Raw genomic sequence first — 19,020 nt, 5'->3', positions numbered from 1 at the left:
CTAGCTTTAATAGGGAAGCTTTGCTTATAAAAGGTCTTGGACATACTCTAATTCCCTTATCAACATGTATATCTTGTATGATGATTGAATGGCATGACAATAATTGGATGTACAATTCTACAACATGCTTCTCATATGGCTATGATTAAAATTGTAACATCTGTTATGGCATTGCTTCCTTGTCTTGTCCTTAAAGGAATGCTTTGCAAATAGTGATCAGCTACCTGACATTGGAGAACATGGTGTTGTGACAATTTAATAGACATCACACAGCTGAGGTAATTTACATTGCTGTTTTTCTTTAGAAGCTCAGGGAACATTAGCATTTCTTCCAAGGTACATATATATCAGCTTGCACATGAAAATTACCTTCCATGTCTTCTAGAACTTTGACAATTTTCTTCAATATTGTGGTCTTCCCATTTGTACCCTAAAATACAGTACCAGAAAATGTATGTGATATATTACTGGAAATTAGACACAACTGAAATTACTATCTTTTGTGAATCTTTGAACAATGCCTGCTTTAGTCACTAGATTCTTCCTCTTTCACATTTAAAATCACAGAAGAGCCGGGCGGTGGTGGCACACGCCTTTAATCCCAGCACTTGGGAGGCAGAGCCAGGCGGATCTCTGTGAGTTCAAGGCCAGCCTGGGCTACCAAGTGAGTTCTAGGAAAAGGCGCAAAGCTACACAGAGAAACCCTGTCTCGAAAAAACAAAAAACAAAAAACAAAACAAAAAAAAAAAAACACACAGAAGAGCAACAATCTCCAAGAAAGTCTTATCCCTTTAAGTTAAAAACTGACAGAAAGCTCACATTCTTACCTACAATAGTGAGGTTCCAGTAGGTTTCCAGCATCACATCTTTGTAGAGACTCTTCTGGGAAGGATCCAGCAAAGCCCACTCTTCATGAGTAAAGTTCACATGCACATCCTCATAGGTCACTGCATCCTAAAGTATCCCATATATGCACATAATAGAAATGTTGAGACTGGCTGCATTGCAAATGTACACTTCATTGAGAATATGTTTACATAATTCATTGTGCTTGATATATTCTATCACATGGGTCATAAAATAACAAATACAGTCACCAACACATTTTAAAAGAAAGCAGAAAAGGAGAATCACGCCTTCCATTTCTGTGCCCACAAAACTGAATATGGCATTGTAAAAGAAATGCCTAATAATATGCATAGAGGGACATGCAAACACAATAACACTATCTAGTACATATCAGCAAAATGTTATCCAAATTATTAACTTCAAAACAGGATAGACAATATGGGTGTGGTGGTGGCCACCTTTAACCCCAACACTCAGGAGGCAAAGACAGGTGATATTCTGTGATTTCAAATTGAGCCTGTCTGTGTAGATTTCCAGTACAGCCAAAGGTACACAGTGAGTCCTGTCCCAAACAAACAAACAAACAAACAGAAAGCACTCATGGCTCACTTGAAATTTCTCCATACAGTTAAAACACTCATTCCAATTCTGTACTTGTCAATCATAAACTGAAGTGACCCCTTGTAAACTGTAAGGCTAATAATTCCTAGGAAGGTATTCATTTTTAGTGAGTTACTGACTGTTGAATCAGAGTTCTCAATAAACACTAGTAAAGTAAATGCTGATCCTAAAAAAATAATAAAAGTGATGGAGTAAAGATATATCAACAGATATGATCACCTGTTGCTTTTGAAGAGGTCCTAGCTCAGTTCTAAGTGCTCACTAGAGGTTATCAACTCTTCCTATAATTAAAAGAGAATCTAATACTCTGTTCTGACTTCAGCAAATACTAGGCAGACAAGTGATAGCCACTCACAACCACCTGTAATTACAGCATAGGGGATCTGGCTCTTTCTGGTCTCCATGGGTACCAGGCATACACATTGTACACAGGCATGTAAGTTGGTAAATATTCATACATAGCAAAATTATTATCCTAATAAAACAAAAAGAATAAAGAGACTGAAGGTGTACCTCAGTTGGTAGCATTCTTGCCTAGCATGCATGAATCCCTTAGTTCAATTCCTATTCCATAAAAGGGATAAGGATTAGGATGCCTGTAATCACAGCACTTGAGAGGTGGAGGTAGCAGGATCAGAAACTGAAGGTCATTCTTGGGGACATAGGAAGTTTGAAGGCAGCCTGGGCTATATGACATCCTGCCTTAAGAAACAAAAACACAAAAAGAATCACAAAAGAATGTCCCAGGAGAAAGGAAAGCATATAGGATACAAGTGACTAGAGAGTTATGAAAGGCCATAAAGCTGGAATAGCTACCAACATTATTCATAGCTGACAGAAATGTCAACCTGGGTGTGGGAACTGAACTATCTTCTACAAATTTCATAGGCACACTTTCCACTGAGCCATCTTTCCAGCCCCTAGAAACTGTTTATACACAATGTGGCTTCAGTTTCTGTTATTACTAGCAGATGACATATTTATCTTGTTTAAGTGGACTTCTAGAACGCCCAAGCAATGGCTATATCTAAGGCAAACAGGAATTTACTGTCCACAAGCAAGAACCCACAAGATCAAATGAATAGTCCTTGCTTGTCAAGTTACACCCATCACATCCCTATATAATTATGTATGGTTCTGAAAATAAAAAAATTGAGGTTTAGGCTAAAGACTGAAGCCTGCAAAATAGTCTCCCTAAAATTAATCTTTTAGTGTAAGGTCTTTTTCAGGTAGGCATGGAGACCTGACACACTGATCTCATCAACTGGGAAGTGGAAACAAGAGAATCAGAACTTCAAGGCCAGTTTTTGCTCCAAAAGATCCTATCTCAAAAAAAGAAAGAAAGAAAAACTAAACAAAAGTCTCTCTAAGTTAAAGTCCCAATTGATTAAAAGGAGCTCTAGGAAAAATAGAGAAATAGTGTCACATAAAACACTTCATTTTCATTGTAAGACTTACCTGTTTAAGACTATACATAAGTTGATGGGACATTTTAATCCCATCACAAACTTAAGTGTAATCCAAGGCCAAAATTTATTCTTTTTTCCTATCTAGACAATTAAAAATCTAGTATTTTGTGTATTGGGTGATGCATTTTATGATATGTGTGTCAGGGCAGGCACAAGAGTGCCATAGTGAGAGGTTGAAGATCAGAGGATAAAGTTCAGGAGTCGATTTCTCCTTCCACCAAGGGTTCCTAGGAACAATTTCAGGTCATTTGGCTCACATATCAAACACTTTTCATACTGAGCCACCTCACCAGCACTATTTCATTGAATTCTAACTCACAGATGGTCTCACTCCTATATTTACACACATCTCTATTTTTTGTGGCCTTTTTGACATAGGACCTCTTTGTAGCTCTGGCTGGCCTAGAACTTACTCTTTGGGCCAGGGTAGTCTTGAACGTCCTGCATCTGCCTCCAAAATACTAGAATGACAGGGGTGAGCCCTCATGCTCTGTTAATTCAATGTACTAATTAAATCAAAGTATAATACAGAGATATATGGCAACTTCTTGAAGGACTGTGGAGGACACACCCCTACTTTTTTGCCCAGGGTACTCTTGAGGAGTGAGGGATAAGAGACTTAGATAGACGTATAGAGGGGAGAGAGAGACAGATAGAAACACAGGATAGCCTCAGGAGGGCCTGGATCCTGATCCACCGGCCCCTTCTGTCTCTTCTAAAGGGCTTTTTAAAGGAATGCCAAGGGGTGGAGCAAAAGACCTCCCCCTAGCACAGCCAAGTGCAGACCCTTCCAAACATCTGGTAACCACACACGTGGTCAACCCATCTCCTTATGCAGCTCTGCTGTGTAAAGCAAGCTCAGATCTCACTAGGAAACCTCTGTGGGCTTCCACAAAGTGCAAAAATAAAGTGAAAGTTACAGATTCATTTTAAAATCTTTTAACTCTAGTCAATGTAAAGGCTAACCATGTAACAGGCATCACCACTTGGTCTCCCATTGGCCTAGGAAAACTTTGTATTTTATTTCTCAAGGACACACTGTACAATGTGCACAGCATATGTCCTGGTGAGCTCTTGATCCTATAATGACAAAATTGTTGTGTTTTTGGAGGATGGTCTCATTCTATGTTCTGGTCTGGCCTCAAGCTAGTGGTGATCCTTCTGCTTTGGCTTTCCAAGTGCTGGGATTACAACTGTGAGTCACTCAGACTAGCTCAAGAAGTTCTATGTAAAAGATGACTCAGTGGCAGATTATTTGCTTATCATGTGTCAAGCGTTGGGTTTGATCCATAATCCACAGGGGGAAAATGTGACCTCATTGTTCATCCAATATGCCCATAAGCATATAAAGTGCATGTGGGGCTCTTCAACCCAAAATTAATCAAAAAGTGATAGAAAACACTACAAATTCATTAAAGGAAAAATCCAAAATGATGACTTTTCAATTTCTAACATCTATTCCCCAAACACAAGGGCACCCTCATTTGTAAAAGAAACACTACTGCGGGTTACATTGAATATTGACCCTCACACACTGATAATGGGAGATCTCAATATCCCACTCTCAACCATGGACAGGTCATCCAGACAAAAGCTAAACAGAAATACTGAAGTTACCAGACATAATAAACCGAATGAACCTAAGTTATATTTACAGGACATTTTACCCAAACACAAATGAATACACCTTCATCTCAGCACTGTAAAAAGGCCCCAAACCTTAGCACAATGGACTCCATGATGGAAGTGTCATTCAGGTTGTAAAACTCAGCACATGTTCAGCACCACCTGCCAAAACTAAAAACAGAGGTCTAATCCACCCAAGTCCACAGTTACAGGAAAGTCTCTAAATGTACTAACCTTGCTGTTTAGTTCCTGTAGTTCTGGCTAACTGTTCCTGTTAACTGAAGTAAATCAAACAAGAACATGTTTTCTGTACTTAAAAGCTCATCCTGAAACAGGCATGGGGCTACACTGGGATCTTAAATAAAGACATTCCATTGGTTTAAATCTATGTCTGAGTAGTCTTCTCTGATGAATACCCACAACATTTCTGGAGATCCCATTGAGTTCCCAAGACCAGACCTCAGAACACCAAGAGGTCTCAGAACCCCCTGGAGAGAGGAGACTTGCCACGGTCAAGGGACTACTACAAGGTACACAACCTGAGACAGTCAGGTCCCCTGGTGTCTTAGTTAGGATTCTACTGTTGTGAAGAGACATCATGACCACAGAAACTCTTATAAAGGAAAATAGTGAATTGCAGCTGGCTTACAATTCAAAGGTTTAGTCCATTATCTGTGGGGATCTGTCCCACCGGGAACTTAGGTCACTTGTGAAGAGGTGGCCTGGAACCCAGGAAAGGTAAGTGCGCACCTGTGTACCGCTTGCCCACCCATTCCCCAGCCTCCCTCTTACCTAGAGACAATAAGACGCAGTGGGGAGTAAAGTCAAGCAAGAACTCCTTTATTGATAGGTAGTAAGCCTCTTTTATACCAGAAAACCTCAGAACCCTAGGAGGGGGTGAAGGAACCGACCAATCATTTTAAAGGTCACCCTATTTACAAATTGTTTATGCCCTGACATCATCTCCTTCCTTATCTTAGTATCTTATTTGAGCTAACTTCCTTTCTCACCATTTGTATCTAATCTTCATATAACCAACCCAAGCTAACTTCCTCTCAGCACCATCCTTGTATCTACTCTCTGCATAAACAGCTTAAGCCAACTTTCTCTGTCACCATTTGCATCTACTCTGTAAACAGCTTAAAGCTTAAGCTCTATTTGTCTAAATTTCTCTCGGGACCCTCTTTGCAGTCCATGTATGCCCCACAATTATCATCATGGCAAGAAGCATGGTGTCAAGCTTAGTGCTGGAGAACCAGCTGCGGGAGACGGAGACACACAGCTGTCAAAGCCCACCTTCACAATGACACACTTCCTCCAACAAAGCCACATCTACTCCAACAAGGCCACATCTCCTAATAGTGCCACTCCTTATGGGTCAAGCATTGAAACTCAGTCTATGGGGGCCATTTCTATTTAAACCACACCAGTGCTCCTTTTGATTAAGTACTGCCTAATGCTTCAGAGGGGATCTGACACCACCCCAAAAGGAAACAGATCAGAAACTTGCCTGTTCTATCACCTCCGGAGATTAAGTCTGGTCGAGGTGCCTTCTGTTTAGACACATACCAGCGGTCAAACATGGATGCTGATACAGTGTCCAGCAACCATGGCACACATCACTGGATCCCTTTGTCTGTGTAGGTATGGATATGTGATGGACACCCTGGTTATTTTACTTGTATGTGTGCTTCTCTGACTGTGTGTATCTCTATATGTACATCAGTTTTGTTTCCCTGTATCGGCCAGTGTCTTTCTCTGGTGTGAAACCCTCCTCCACCAGGTTAAAGACATGTGCTCCCTCCTGTTAAGGACTTGAATCCCTTTGGCTCTGCGAGGGTACCCAGAGCAGAAAAAAAAAAAAAAAACAACCTGCATCTCTCCTACTCTAGGAGGAGAAGCACTTGCTTGTTTTGTTGCTTGACTCCTGCAGTGTTGGTTCCAGTGTGGAGGTGGAGAGGTCCGGGCCTCTAGTTCAGACCCCACCTCCGCAGCCATCTAAGTGAAATGAATGCACACAGGGCGGGGACAAATAGTTCCCCCCGGCCCCAGGTGAGCATTCCCTTCACTTTGTAAGCAGTCCCAGGAAAGGAGACATGTTCTCCTGGTCTAAACCAAAAGCAAAGGAGAAAGCTCCACTACTTTCTCTTTCATAATTAGTCTCTTTTTCAAGCAGTGATCTGTAAAACCTACCATCTCTGAAAAAAGCAAAATCACTGGCCCTGTGCTAGACAAGAGAACTGTTGCCAAGCAACACAACCAGAAAGAATAACTATTCTCTCCTCCCCAACACTGACTAAGGAGACTTTAAGCAATCTCACTAAGTACATTTTAGAAAGATTAAAGATGGCTGGCTGCTAAAGAGAGTTTCTTTGTCACCCAGTAAGACAAGGTATTAGAAAAAATGTTACAAAGGTTTAAAATAATTTAAAGGTATAAGTAGGTCCCAGTTGCGGTAAGTATTTCAAAAGTTGCCAGTGGTGTTTCAACAACAGAAAACTGATTGGAATGAGACGTACTGCATAAACTGAAAGCCACCTTCACCTTCTCTGATAATGGGACACAATTAGACTTACAGACACCCAGCAAAATTTTGGTATCTTACCCTCTCTCAGAAAAAATATTTCCGCCCTGGCCTGATTCCATCCTGTGTGTCTGTTCTGAGGAGCAGTAGGCAGTTTCCTGCATCCGACTTCTCTCACACAGAAGTGCGCGCCTCCACCTCATGGAAGACTCGATGGACATGGACATGAGCCCTCTCAGGCCTCAGAACTACGTTTTTGGTTGTGAACTAAAAGCTGACAAGGATTATCACTTTAAGGTGGATAATGATGAGAATGAGCACCAGATATCACTAAGAACGGTTAGTTTAGGGACGGGGCAAAAGATGAATTACACATTGTAGAGGCAGAAGCAATGAATTATGAAGGCAGTCCAATTAAAGTAACACTGGTAACTTTGAAAATGTCTGTACAACCAACAGTTTCTCTTGGGGGCTTTGAAATTACACCACCTGTGGTCTTAAGGCTGAAGTGTGGTTTGGGGCCTGTGCACAGTAGTGGACAGCACCTAGTAGCTGTAGAGGAAGATGTAGAGTCAGAAGATGAAGATGAGGAGGATGTAAAACTCTTAAGTATGTCTGGAAAACGATCTGCTCCTGGAGGTGGTTATACGGTTCCCCAGAAAAAAGTAAAACTTGATGAGGATAATGAGGATGACGACAAAGATGATGAGGATGATTTTGATGATGAGGAGGATGATTTTGATGATGATGATGATGATGATTTTGATGAGGAAGCTGAAGAAAAAGTTCCAGTGAAGAAATCTGTACGAGATACCCCAGCCAAAAATGCACAAAAATAAAACCAAAATGGAAAAGACTTAAAACTATCAACACCAAGATCAAAGGGTCAAGAGTCTTTCAAAAAACAGGAAAAAAAACCTCCTAAAACACCAAAAAGACCTAGTTCTGTAGAAGTCATTAAGGCAAAAATGCAAGCAAGTATAGAAAAAGGTGGTTCTCTTCCCAAAGTGGAAGCCAAGTTCATTAATTATGTGAAAAATTGCTTCCAGATGACTGACCAGGAGGCTATTCAAGATCTCTGGCAGTGGAGGAAGTCTATTTAAGAAAATGGTTTAAACAGTTTGAAATAATTCTGTCTTACTTAATTTCTGTAACAGTTGATATATCTGGCTGTCCTTTTGATAATGCAAAGTGAGAACTTTCCCTACTGTGTTTGATAAATGTTGTCCAGCTTCCATTGCCAAGATTGTGTTGTCTAAAATGTCTGTTTAGTTTTCAAGGATGGAACTCTACCTTTTACTTGGTTTTAAGTATGTATGGAATGTTATGATAGGACATAGTAATAGTGGTGGTCAGATGTGGAAATGGTAGGGAGACAAATATACATGTGAAATAAACTCAGTATTTTAATAAAGTAAAAAACAAAAAAAAAAGAAAAAAAGAAAAAATATTTCCTAGCTTAAAGTTCTGCATCCAATCAAAAGATACACATTACCCAATGACCCTGGAAACGAAAGGGGAAATTGAAGTTCATATTGCCTGGCTTGGAGAGTCAAGCATCCTGGTACTCTTCCAGTTACCCTGGAATATGCCTTTCCTACCTATAAAGAAACCTGGGACCTCTGATTCTCATGAGACTGGTTCCTCTAGAGAAACAGGTATATGCTGTCTTGGGCCTGAAAGATGCATTCTTCAGCCTCCCGTTGGCAGAAGTGAGTCAACCCATTTTTGCTTTTAAGTGGAAAGGCCCTGTGAGAGGTTATAGTGGGCAGCATAACTTGACCAGGTTGCCCCAGGTGTTAAAGACACTAAAAGCAGAGTGCCTACTTTCCCTTAGGATATTTCCTGAGAAAACAGACTATAAAGGGGCCACTGAAGGACTGCTGCAATATTTACAGAGCTTGGGCTACAAAAGAAAGACTAGCACTGTAGAAGCCTACCTATCTTGGCAACTAGGTGGGGGAGACAAAAGGAGCCCACCTTACAGAAGGATTGAGGACATACTTTTGAACCTAACACAAAAGACCAAGAAACAGGTTCAAGAGTCCCTAGGAGTCGGATATTGCTGCCTTTGGACATCAGAGTTTGTGGGAATGGCAAAGCATCTACACACCAGGACAAAGGTGGGCTCTGAACCACTAATCCGGACTGAGATGAAAGAAAAAGCATTTAAGGCTTTAAAACACAGTTCTGACTTCTGCACCAGTCAAAGAATTTCCAGATACGTCAAAACCTTTTCACCTCTTTGTCCATGAAACAAAAGACAAAAGGGATTTTAACCCAAATTTTGGGGCCATGGAAATGACCTGTGACATATCTGTCCAAATGATTGGACCTATAGTCACAGGTTGGCCTACCTGCCTAAGAGCAATGGCAGCTACTGTTAGTGTAATGAAAGAATACAAACAAGTAACTCTTGGTCAAGATCTTATACAGACAGCACACCAGGACATGGTTGAGACCCTCCTCTGAGGAGCTTTAAAACACTGACTGTCTAATGTTCTGTGACCTAGCACCAGGTCCTACTCCTGGCCCACCCTCAAGTCTAGTTTGAGAAACCCACTGCCATCTATTCAGCTACTCTCTTGCCTGACGACACAGATGCTCATCCATGACTGTCAGGAGATGTAAAATGAAACCAGGTCCTTGGAACATCAGCAATTCCATCAATTGAAATAATTTAGGCCAGCCAGACAGCAGTGGTGCACGCCTTTAATCCCAGCACTCAGGAGGCAGAACCAGGCGGATCTCTGTGAGTTTGAGGCCAGCCTGGGCTACAGAGTGAAATCCAGGACAGGCACCAAAACTACACAGAGAAACCCTGTCTTGAAAGACAAAAAACAAAACAAACAAACAAAAAGAAATAATTTAGGCCATATAGGGAGAGATTTACCCCCTATGAGATTATGTTTGAGAAATGTCCCCCACAGCTTCTCAAGTTCAGAAGCAAACAGTTGCCAGAACTATCTAGCCCTTACTTTCTCAAAGAACTAGAGGCACACCAGTTCTCCATAATAGCCATTCATTAGACTATCTGAGACCAGGCTGACCTCTGAAGCCACCAACAGTTTCCTCTTGTTCCAGTCCAATGATACAGTTTGGGTCATTCGAGTAGGCAAGAATACTAGAACCTGGAAAGGACCCTAAAAGGTGATTCTCTCTACTCCTATGGCAGTGAAGATAGCTGACATTATACCATGGACATACCACACTCAGGTTAAGAAAACAGAATTTGCAGATGCTGCCAAATGGAGTGTCTGCAAAATGGACCCATTAAAACAAATGTTTCATCGGGTCCCTGTTCTATGACATTTTATTTGTGTCCTGTCAAATAAAACTTGCCTGAAGATCAGAGGGCAGAGCTAGCCAACAGTTAACCACAGAGGCCAGATGGTGGTAGCTCACACCTTTAATCTCAGTACTTGGGAGGCTCACACCTTTAATCCGAGCACTCTGGAGGTGTAGACAGGAATGTAAGACAGGTGGAGACAAGATCTCGGCCTTTTTCAGTCTGAGGATTGATAGAGGTAAGAAGTCTCTAGTGGCTGCTGCTCTGCTTCTCTGATCTTTCAGCTTTCACCTCAATATCTGATTCCTAGTTTTTATTTAAAAGGCTAATTAGGATCACATTTCAAGTCTCCACGCCCTTCCACTCCATATCCCTCCAATTCCTCCTGTGTCTTACAACTTATGAATACAGGGTCATGCTCCAACCCCCACATCCCTTAGGCTTGACATGGGAACTAAAAAGACAGACACAGTGAAGGTATTGCCTAATTTAACTACAGACCAGCAACTCATATTGATTTTGACCTTTGCTCACTGAATCCCACTTTAAAAGTCTGGTAGTATTAGAGAAAGGAAAGATATGGAGGTTTATCTTTTGATATAGAAATACAGAGTTTACAGTTCTATGCATGCCCTGGGGCTGGGCCGCCTGGTCACCAGAAACAAAGGAGTTTCCATTATAAAAACTGGGTTTGTGAAACTGAGGCCTCCTGGAAAAGTTCAGAAAAAATGATTCTGGTATAGCTGAAGTTTTCCTGGTCCCACCCAGCTCCTATGGTGCCATAGTCCCGCAGCTGCTCAGACCCAAATGAACACACAGAGGCTTATATTAATTACAAACTATATGGCCTAATGGCTTAGGCTTCTCACTAGCTAGATCTTACATCTTAAATTAACCCATTTCTATAAATCTGTACCTTGCCATATGGCTCATGGCTTACTGGTATCTTTACATCTTGCTTCTTATGGCAGCAGCTGGCAGCGTCTCCTCTGCTCTGTCTTTCTCCTTCCTCTCTATATGTTTGGATTTCCCCCTACCTCTAAGCTGCCTTGCCATGGGCCAAATGGCTTCATTTATCAACCAATCAGAATAACATATATTCACAGCATACAGAAAGACATTCCCCCATCATTCTGAACTTTGGGAAACAGTGAAAAACTGAAGAATCAGACTATATGCCACAGGAAGGAACTCTGGGGATGGAGTTAATCAGTCCCCCACAAAAATCCACCAGGATTGCTGGTTATGCTTAAACACCTGGCCCCTGTCATACTACATAGGGATAGGTACTAACCAGACTGACACAGCATTGACTGACAGAACTCACTGTGACCAGGGGCAGCCAACATTAATGTTCTGCTCTATGGGGTAATTCATCTGCATAACAAAAACATTCCTAAGCCTCTGAGATGGCATTGTGGGCATGTAGCAATGATTTCACTAAATGTGCCTTTTCTGATGCTTTCCAAACTAAGTAGACAAGATCACGACCAGATGGTATTAAAAGTTTCCATTTCTGAATTAAATCGGCAGTTGGATTCCCTTACAAAAGTGGTCCTACAAAATTGAAAAGACTTAGACTTATTTCTCATGAGACAAAGGAAAGTATGTATGGCTTTGGAAGAAACTTTTTGTTCCAATGATAATTGATCAGGAGCAATTTAAGAAAATATTGCCATGGTTGAGGAAATACTTGATACCTGTCTCTGTTCTCTTGGTCCCCCTGGCTAACTACTCCACTATCAGTATGGACTGGGCCTTTCATTCTCATTCTGATTGGATTAATGGTGGGGGCCCTGCACGTTAAATGAAAACAGGATAAGTCTATGATTTGATTCATTCACTCAGTCCAGTGGGGAATGTAAGAGAACCCAGAACTCAGTAGGCCCAAGATCTTAGCACAACTGACTCAATGATGAAAGTGCCATTCAGGCTGTAAAACTCAGCAGGTAAACAACACCATCTGCCAAAAATATAAAGAAAAGCCTAATTGATCAAAGTCCACATTTATGGAAAGTCTCTAAATGTACTAACCTTGCTTTTTAGTCTGTAGTTCTGTTCTTGTTAACTGAAACATGTCACCCCAGAACATGGTTTTTGTGTTTAAAAGCTCAACCTGAAAAAGGCTCAGGGCTAAACTGGAATCCAGAATACCCAGTGTATTAAACCCATGTTCCAGAAGTCTACTCTGGTGAGTACTCACAACAAGCACCTCATGGAACTTTCTCGAAATTGACCACATACTCAGAAAAAAAGCAAGTCTCAACAGATACAAGAAAACTAAAATAACTCCCTGCATCCTATCAGACCACCACAACAATATCAGAAGAATCAGATTGCTTACAAATTCATGGAAACTGAACACCTCTCTAATGAAGGAAAAATGGGTCAAGATAAAAAATAAAGAGTTTCTAGAAATAACTGTACAACAGACTGAACGCTTTCTCAAAAAATCAAGTCTATTTTTCTTTCAGCCTTACTTGATTTCACAGAACATGCAACGGAATACAGGGAGATAACATGTCAAAATATTACAAAAACAGTATGTTTTAGTGACTGTTTATTGTTGTGAAGAAGCACTATGATCAAGGCAACTCTTATAAATGGAAGGCTTTTAATTTTGGGATTGGCAGAGGGTTACTTGATTATTATCTCAAAAGGAAGCATCACCATAGGCAGGAATGGTCTGGGTGTTATATCCTGATACAGGCAGGTAGGCAGAAGGAAACACTTGCCTTGCACTGGTCTTTTGAAACCTCAAAGTCCACCTACAGTCACACACCTATAGAAACAGGGCACACCTACTCCCACATAGATGTATCTCCTAATTTTATTCAATTAGTTCCATTGACTGGGGAGCAAGCATTCAAAGATAGGAGCCTGAGGCTGTAGAGCAACTATAAACCATGAACTAGTATATTTTTGTCTTAATCATTTTACCCAGATTCTAGCTTTGCTTTTGACACTGTTCAACACCCAATCAATTCTATGGGGTTAGTTTTCTAAACACAACTCTAATCCTTACATCCTCCAGATTTCAACCTTGAAATAGTTTTTCATGACACTAACGTAACAAGACAGTGGGTATCAGCATCTTGACACCACCTTCACAGTACAGGTTTTACTTGCAGCCACTTTTGGTTAAGAATACCAGAACGTTGGTTCATTGTGTAAAATCTTGTCTTATGCCCAGCATTTTTAACATCATCCCTTTAATCCCAGGACTCTGGAGGTAGAGACAGGCAGATTTCTCTGAGTTCTGAGTCACTCTGCTCTAATTGTGAGTTTCAGGCCAGCAAGAATACACAGTATGGTACTGTCTCACAACACAACCAAACAACAAACAAAAAAGGGTACATTAAATTGGACAGACTTGGACCAACAAGATGGCTGAGTGAGCAGTGTTGTTTGTGGGCATATGAAAGCACCTGCATTCAATTCCCCAAGCACACCTAAACCCTGTAAGGAGAAATTCACCAATGTTTTCTTTTGACCCCTTCCCCCCAAAAGCCCATGGTATGCATATGCCCCCAACACACCTCACAGAAAGATGATAATTCTATTCTCCAACACTTTTATGGTCTCTTTGATTTGCATATGGTGGACCCTTAGTAAAGCCTAGCCTGCTGGGCCTACCTAGGTTAGACTTTTCTTTGGAAAACCTTGGTAACAGCTGAACATTTCTCTCTAGCTGGGTTATTTCCTGGCAGTCAGACTGTTTGCCCTAGGTTACATCAAACCCTGTCTCAGAACAAAAAGAAAAAAAAAAGAGGAAGGATGGAAAGAACACCAGTTGGCTGAGAAAGACTGCAAACTTTTTCCTTCCTGGACTCCATGTAACAAAAGAAATGTATAAGAAAAGTCTGGGATAGAAAGGTAATGCTGAGTATTATGTAAATAACTTATAAAAGATCAGAAGCTGGGAGAATGGCTCATAAGGAAAAGCTGTGCAAAGCATGATTCTGAGTTCAGCATTGTATCCACTGAGGGGGATCCTGGTCCCGTCCCTGTGCCCTATCTCCCTATGATGGCTATGCTTGGTTGTACACTTGATTATATTTGGAATGAACTAAAATACAAAAATGGAGGGCACACCTGTGAGAGGTTTTTCCTTTATTTGAAGTAGGTAAATCCACTCATAATATGAATCTGTAAGGTAGGAACACATAGGCCTTTAACCTGCATCCTGAAGCCAGAAGCCATACCATTATTCTGGGTCACACCTTCAGAAGCTTTTGCTCTTTGCCTTCTTTCCCTCGCCTTTATATCAACCCCATTCCTACACTGGCATTGGAGCACACTTCTTCCAGATTGAAGGGTTTATTGAGGAGCAGCAGATTCATAGACATGCGTAGACTGAGCAACTTATGGATTCTTGAAATTTGCAATCACTGCCAGCCATGTTAGATTAGTTGTACTGTTGCCTAAGTCAATCCAATAAATCCTTTGTGTGTGTGTGTGTGTGTGTGTGTGTGTGTGTGTGTGTGTGTGTACATATGTGTGTATACATATATGTATGTACAATCATTCTTTAAGTTTTGTTACTCAAAAGAATTGAGACTAATACAGATTTGATAATAGATTTCCCCCCACCATTGAATATTTTAATGGACTCTGCATATTGTGCTCAAACAATTCCTCTATTAGAAACTGCAAGACTTGAAACCAACCACAATACTAGTGTCATTTTACAACCATTTGTCTCTCTTCAGACATCTATACAAAAACAAAATCAGCATTTTTTTCATAGCTCATTCTTGCTCATTCTTATTTGCAAGGTCTATTAACATCTGCCAATGCCTAAGCCAAGGGACTGGCCTCTTCCTTGCCCCAAGTTCTTTCTTTTCAGGCCACTCAAAAATCTCACTATTTTTTTTTAGCAAAATGCACAATCATTACAAGTACAATTCTCTTTGCCTCGTGAACAAGCTCAGCAAATTATCGGGACCTGTCCCTGTTCTTCCTTTACTGCTGTCATCTGCTGGCAGAATTAATCCTCAGCAGTTAAAATCCAACACCGTTTGGCAAACAGATAATACTCATATCTCAGAATTTGACCATTTAAAATATGTTCACCTAACAGTAGATACCTATTCAAATATGATTATTGATTCTGCTCACAGAGACAAAATGACCTCAAATATCATTAGTCACTTATTATACACCTTTCCCTTTTTAGGATTACCACAACAAATAAAAAGTGATAATACCCCTTTTTATACCATCAAACACTTTAAAGAAATTTTCAGTGTGTGGAATATTAATCATGGTACTAGAATCCCTTACAATCCACAAGGACAAGCTATTGTGGAACAATCCATCAACTACTGAAACACTTTCACATAATGAACATCATGCCCAATACAGATAGGAAGTGCTCCCATTCCTACATCCTAAAATGAAATCAAATTTAACCCTCTTCATTGGGGAACAAAGGACCTCTACTGTCATAGGGTACTGGAATCCAATTAGAGTCATTAGTGTAAATTGGAAAACTGGGATCCCCCCAATGCACTACTGAGTTTAAGGGAGGGTTAGGAATAGAAGCCCAATAAGAATAACTCTTCGTTTTACTTACTTGAGCAGTGGTGATTGCTAACAGGGACAAGAACAAGGATTCAGTTGTTTTACTCCATATAATGAACTATCTGTTTTTCTGCATTGGCTAATTTTTTCAACTCTCCCCAGGTAGGAAAGTTACAAATCAGTGTGGAAGAGAATGGTTTGGTAATTGTTTTGGAAGTCTGACCCAAAGTCAGATCAGCCATTTGTTCACTGGGGAAGCAAGGTTAAAGTCATGGTCACTTGCTCATCTCTTAATTTTAGCAGTCTTTCTAAATCTAACCATCACCTGTATCTGTGGAAACATAAGGATACCCTTTCCCATTTATAACATTCTTTTTTCCATTGTAAAGATACTTCCCCTTTATACCAATTAGATTGTAGTACATTACTCTCAATATCTTCTCCAATAGTAGACTGACAATGAATTTCAGTAGGTAGAAGATGGTTATCATTACAATTCAAAAAAGTTAAAGTAAATAATGAGTAGAAGAGGATGTTTGTAAAATTAAGAGCTATCTTTCCCCCTTTTAGTTTAATTAACATACTTTAATGTCATGTCAGATCTTTCAATAATGGCCTGTCCTTGAGGAATATAAGGGACATCAAAAATATGTTTAGTATCTCAATGTTGTAAAAATTCTTGAAATTTTTGTGACATATAAACTGGAACACTATCCACCTAGGTTGGTGAAAAACATCCATGATATTAAAAGCTTTTAAAAAATGTAATATAACTAATGAAGCCTTTTTAATACTTAATGCAGTGGCTTTTTGAAATGTTGAAAATGTGTCAATACAATGATGTATGTATTACAATCTATCAAAATCTTCCTTTTTCAAGACAGGGTTTCTCTATGTAGTTCTGGCTGTACTGGTACTCATGCCATAGAACAGGCTGGCCTTGAACTCAGAAATCCACTGTCCCTACCTCCCTCATACTGGGATTAAAGGCGTGGGCCACCACCACCCAGCTACCAAAAAATTTTAATGCGTATTACATCCATTTGCCATATCTCATTCAACAGATTTGCTATATCTCATTCAATATATTACCTCTGGGGTACTTATCAGAAGACAATCAAGATCTAAGAAAAGTTGGACAAGTTTCACAATGTGAAGATATTAAATTTTTTTTTTGAGTTAAAGGAAATTTTCTTTTTTAAGGCACTCCATTTAGCATGTAATTCTGTATGAAACTTAATAGCTTTAGGTAGAAAAGTACAATGATATATTTGATATGCACTGATTAGCAAATCTATAAATTGATTAACATTGGCCATAGGACTGGAAGATTAGTGAGTGCTATGATAAGAATATTAAAATGTCATCTGCTGTCAAGTATACAGCAAAGACTTCAGGGAGGTGGGCAGGGTAGGGGCATTGGGCTAGAGGCTGGAGGGTCAACCAGAGGCTAGGTGTGGCTGATGCCTTGGAAGGGCATAAAAATGAGAAGAAAGTCCGTGGAGGGCAGGCACAGTTGAGGGGGAGGGTCTATCACCAAGGTAGATGGAGCTAGTGCTGGAAGGGGTTTGGGGAGGTCAGTGTGGACATGGCCACAGCATAGGAAAGAGCAGCAGCAGCAGGCAGGGTAGGAGATGGGAAGGACCAGGGCAAGGCAAGTGGAGCCAAGACAACTGTGTGTGGCTTGATACTTGATATATGGAGCACAGTCTCCTTCAGTGCTAGACCTACAGGAACCATGGTGCATCCACAATGCCCCTGCCACACCAGCCTCCTCCCATGAGCCCACACACCTGTGACTTCTCCAAACAAACAAACACACACACATACACACACACACACACACACACACACACACACACACACACACGCGCGCGCGCGCGCGCGCGCGCAATGATGGCAGTCATGCTGATACAGATATCATGCATGTCCCACATATATAAATCTACACACAGGCTACCACCACAAACATATACTCACAAGTTTCTCAAAATGTATAATTAGAGTCAGGGAGATGGATCAGCTGATAATGTGGATTGATGTCAACACTACTGACCTGAATTTGCTTCCGACATGAAAACCAATTCTCAAGTTGTCTTCTGACTGACAACTATGCACTGTGGCATGTGTGCCCAAAGACGGAATATTTGGGAGGAAAAAATCAGTTCATTACTCTTTCATGTAGCCTTACTAGATTTCACAAGACATGCACAGACAGAGAAATAATATGACAAAATATTAATCACTATTTGTACCAGTTTAGTCTTGAACTTCTGCATCTACCTCAAAAGTACTAGGATGACAGGTGTTAGGCCTCATGCTCAACTAATTAAATGTACTGATCAAATCAAAGTACAATCGAGAGATATATGGCAACTTCCTGAAGAATGGGGGGAAAAAAGTAAAGTGACAGTAATTTTAAAATCTTTTAAGTCTTGCAAATGGAAAATCTAACCACACAACAGGCATCACAACTTGGTCTCCTATGGGCCTAGGAAACCTTTGCATTTTATTTCTCAATGACACACTGTAGAATGTGCACAGCTTATGCCTGGGGAGATCTCGGTTTTGTGTTTTTGTAGCAAGGTCTCATTCTCTGCTCATTCTGGGATGGCCTCAAGCTAGTGGTGATGCTGCTCCTTCAGCTTTTCAAGTGTTGGAATTCCAGGTGTGAGTCACCATGACTGGCTGAAGGAAATTCTGGATAAAAGCTGACCTAGTGTCAGATTATTTGCCTATCATGTGTGAGGTGCTTGGGTTTGATCCCTAGTCCTGAAAAAAAAAAACCACAAAATAACTAGTGTGGCCTCATTGCTCATACAGTATGCCATAAGCATACGAAATGTATGGGAAGTGGTTCTTCAAACCAAAATTAATTAAAAGACATGGGGAAGGGAATACATATTCATCAATGGAAAAATCTACCAAGACTACATTTCAATTCTTAACATCTATTCCCCAAACAAAAGGACACCCTCGTTTGTAAAAGAAACACTACTACAGCTTAAATTACATATTGACCCTCACAAAGTAATAGTGGGAGATGTAAATACCCCATTCCCACTCATAGACAGGTCATCTAGACAAAAACTAAACAGAAATATCAGAGCTAACAG

At 40.5% G+C, this 19,020-nt stretch overlaps 2 pseudogenes; one reads left to right on the top strand and one right to left on the bottom strand.

Moving 5' to 3' along the window:
- LOC128115859 (zinc finger protein 431-like) overlaps positions 1–19,020 on the bottom strand; it is a 45,954-nt pseudogene that overhangs the window by 15,225 nt on the left and 11,709 nt on the right.
- LOC128115860 (nucleophosmin-like) lies at positions 2,166–17,954 on the top strand (annotated as a pseudogene).

The sequence above is a fragment of the Peromyscus californicus genome, unplaced genomic scaffold (assembly GCF_007827085.1).
Source record: "Peromyscus californicus insignis strain IS unplaced genomic scaffold, ASM782708v3 Scaffold_1__1_contigs__length_55948999, whole genome shotgun sequence".
Lineage (NCBI taxonomy): Eukaryota > Metazoa > Chordata > Mammalia > Rodentia > Cricetidae > Peromyscus > Peromyscus californicus.
The sequence above is the reverse complement of the archived record's forward strand: the minus strand, read 5'-3'. Positions and strand labels throughout refer to the sequence as shown.